This window comes from Trachemys scripta, chromosome 3 (genome assembly GCF_013100865.1).
Source record: "Trachemys scripta elegans isolate TJP31775 chromosome 3, CAS_Tse_1.0, whole genome shotgun sequence".
Lineage (NCBI taxonomy): Eukaryota > Metazoa > Chordata > Testudines > Emydidae > Trachemys > Trachemys scripta.
This window is the reverse complement of record NC_048300.1, coordinates 2,345,466-2,349,587: the sequence shown is the minus strand read 5'-3', so window position 1 is coordinate 2,349,587 and position 4,122 is coordinate 2,345,466.

Here is a 4,122-nt window from a genome sequence, read left to right as displayed (position 1 = left end):
ATGTTGTAGCCCTGACAGCAGCTTGGGCTAGCTGCCAGAGTCCAAGCCTGCCTGACCCCAGGGTCCAAACTCGGGATGCTAGCATAAGCTGTCACCAATGAGTGCTGCCATGTCCACACTGCTATTTTTTAGCATGCTGGCTCAAGCTGAGCTAGGGCGAGTCGGTCTACCTGAACTGGGAATCACACTTCCCAGCTGCAGTGTAGACATATCCTAAAGGACCCTTGAGTTGGTCAGTCATTTCTGGGATGCTGCAGGTGGTGAAACAAGTCCAGTATTCTACTATTCTTCCATGGAATCACTTGCCCGTCCCCTGTCAGAATGTAAAGCACAACACTGCAATTCACAGAATCAAAGAAACTGGAGATGCAAAGATAAACTGTATTGGATTCTGATTCAATATGCATGCAAGTCAATGAAATGGCTCCCATTTATTTCAGCACGAGCCTGACTCAATGCCCACTGAAGGTCCCTTAACCCAGGGGTTCTCAACCACGGGTCCGGGACCCCCTGGGGGGCCGTGAGCAGGTTTCAGGGGGGCCGCCAAGCATGGCAGGCATTAGACTCTCTAGGGTCCAGGGCAGAAAGCGAAAGCCCCACTGCAAGGGACTGCAGCCCAGGACCCTGAGCCCCACCACCAAAGGCTGAAACTGAAGCCTGAGCAACTTAACTTTGTGGTGCCCCTTGTGACGTGGGGCCCGAGCAACTGCCCTGCTTGCTACCCCCTAACGCCGGCCCTGGCAGAAAAGCAGTTGTGACACAGGTGGGCCATGAAGTTTTTCTTGCATGTTGTGGGGGCCTCAGAATGAAAAAGGTTGAAAACCGCTGCCTTAACCCATCCCTGCCAGCACAGGGTTGTACCTTATGGTACAGTCTTCTATTGCTTTTTCCAGCTCTGTTTTAAATATCTCGAGTGATGGGGTTCTACCAATTCCACTGCAAAACCATTCAGTGATATTCAGGGGGAGGGATAGCTCAGTGGTTTGAGCATTGGCCTGCTAAACCCAGGGTAGTTGTGAGTTCAATCCTTGAGGGGGCCCCTTAGGGATCTGGGGCAAAATCAGTACTTGGTCCTGCTAGTGAAGGCAGGGGGCTGGACTCAATGACCTTTCAAGGTCCCTTCCAGTTCTAGGAGATAGGATATCTCCATTAATTTTTTTTATTTTATTTTATTCTGCCTACATTTTCCTTTTATTTCACCACACTGATTCTAGTATATAACCCCATGGACCACCCTGCACAAACCTCTTCATTCTTTACTACAGGGAGAGGAAGAGAAAAAATGCTAACAAACAGGCAAGAAAATCCCGATATTCTTGATTTGCTTCCAGCCTGGGCACTGTGACAGCAACATCCTATTTTTTAAATAAAAAAAAATAAAAAAAACAAAAAACAGACAGCCTAAGCGCCAATCCTTACAAATTAATGGGGTAAGGAAGGGTGAACCGGAGCCATTTTTTAAAACCACTTAACTCCAGTTTAGGGTTTTTCTTAGATTGCTATTATTATCGCTTGTATTTGCTTTAAACACAGAAACCCAGATTGTTCAGAAAAGCAATACCTGCAGAATCCTGAATGGTTTGCATCCATGATTTTCTAATTTTTCTGGTGTATAAAAATCTTTTCACATTGTATATATCTGAGGGCACTTGAATGGCATCTTTTGTAAAAATCTGTGGAATAAAGCTATATATCAAGGTCTTAAAGACCACCCTTCTCTAAGGCCAGCATCGCTTTGAAAACACAATGTCAGACTGTTCTATAACAGAAGCTATGAATGGTTCCCGCCAAAAGACTACTGTTATTTCTGCTAGGTCATTTGCCTATCACCTGACAGTTGGAACCACACCATAGTACATGTCTGAGAATAAATAAAAAGCCTAAAGAGTAGAGTGAATGATCATGCTCTGTGACCTTGCAGCAAAACATACAGAGCATGAAGTACAGACATCTAAAGAAATCACTTTCCTATGGCTAGATTGAGAAACTCTTACTCCAAGAGTGGTGCCACTGAAGTCAACGGGACTACTTGTGGAGTAAGGGCTACTTGTCATGCATAAGGGGGTCTACAGTTATTAAAATGTCAGGGTCTGCGGGACGATGCCAGGAGACCATACGTCTCCCTTACATGGGCAGTTTTTTTGCTTTCCACTCACTGGTACTCAGAACAATCATGACAAAGTCTTTTCTTTTAAAAATGTTAACAAAGCTGAGTGAAGAGACCAGCAATCAGCATCTCATTTGAAACAGAAAACAGAGTGATGATGCCTACATTCTTTATCACTTTTTCATTTTCCTCAAGAATTTAACAATAATATTTTACATGAGTAATAGGTTGCCCTCGTGCAGATATTGCAGAGCCCTTTACATCACCAAAGTGCAGCCATCTACGAACTAGCGTAGAGCATGCTGCACAACAATGGTCAGAAGAGAAATTATGGTCAAGAATTATGGTCATGGCAAACTGTACAATTACGACAAGCAATATAGTATCCCTTAATGTCATTGTGCCCGTAAAATATACAGTGAATCTGAATGCACTCACCCAACAACCTCTCTCTAATAACTATCTGAAAAGGACTCCAGTATCTTTTTAAGAACAGCTTTCCTTAATTAGATGTCATATATATCATCTATATATATATCATCAAAAAATGTCATATATATCATCTAAGGTTTTATTTCTAAGGGTGTGTGACCAGGTAGTAAAACATTACCTCAATATTGCCTATGCAAGAGAGGGCAGAGGTAAAGTCACTGAGGCAGCCTTAACTTGGCCACTTCTTGATTCTGAGTATTAACCTTCATAGTCTTATAGTGTTTTCTTAATTGAATTTCTTAGTCTTTAGAGGAATAAAGATAAAAAAAATTTTCAAGATGCGCAACTATTTGCTCAGCAGCGTTGGAATGCTCTGTTCTATAAGTGCAAGCATGATCCCTGCACATCTATGTTAAGGACCTCTATAAGTGGCCCTTCGTAGACCCTGCACAGAAGGCTGTGACAGGTCAAACCATGGCAGCGCTAGAAGTGAAGAAAAAGAAATCTGGTTTTTTCATGGTTCCAGTGACCCAGTTCTACATGCTATTGGTATAGAGTGGCTGCAAAGGAACTCAGCTGACATAAATAAAACATCTGTGATAATACTTTTAAATGAAAATGGACAAACATTTTCATCTATAAGTCTCAAAAGCAATTTGCATAGATGTAATCTTATATTACAGATGGGGCTACTGGAGCAAAGAGTTTTACAAGTTCACTAAGCAAATTAGTGTCAGATTAAGGACTTGAAACAGGTATTTTGGCTATAGACACCAAGGGCTATCCCAACACTACACAAATGTTCTGCCTCTAATTTTTTTAATTTGTCAAATATGCCTAATAATGAGTACTTTTTCATGAAAACCCCCAATGCATTTTGCAAAGCTAAGCACAAATTAGAAGCCCTGGTTGGCAGATGGACTGAACAAGGCACCAAAAAAATTAAGTGATTTACCCAAGTTCACATGTACATTTTATAAAGTGAAACTTACTTTATTCACTGTGCACTTTAAGAGAGACATACATTAACTATGCAGCTAACTTTGACACCCACACATGTGCTTCAGAGCCAGCCTACACTATGAAAACTGGCCCGATGTGCCAAAAATAAAACAAAAGATGGTGTCAGAAGTAGGAAGAGTGCCACCTACTTAATGACCATTGCCTATTCCTGCAGCACCTGTTTTCTGTGCAGGTCTCTCATCCAAATACTAGCAACTTCACACCTGCTTAGCTCAAATTACACCCCAGGTGAGAGAACATCCCAAATAGCAAGGCTATTATAAACTATATCATTTCTGAGACATATAGAAGTAGATTAAAAACAGACACTTGAAGTGTCCCAGCCTGTTTCCCTTCTCGCTAAGAGCAGGGGAAGTTTCCAGCATTTGTTTATGTGGCATGGGCTGGGCTTTGTGGTGAGACAATGCCTCCTTCTCCACCAATCAGCTGTTACTTTTTCATTTCTCCCAAATCAAATATACTGATCCACTGTAACTCGCTGTAGAAAAAGTAGGATAAAATTGAGCAAGAAATGCTTCCCAGTGGTTATTAGGACTGGAATTGCTATTTTCAACAGCCAT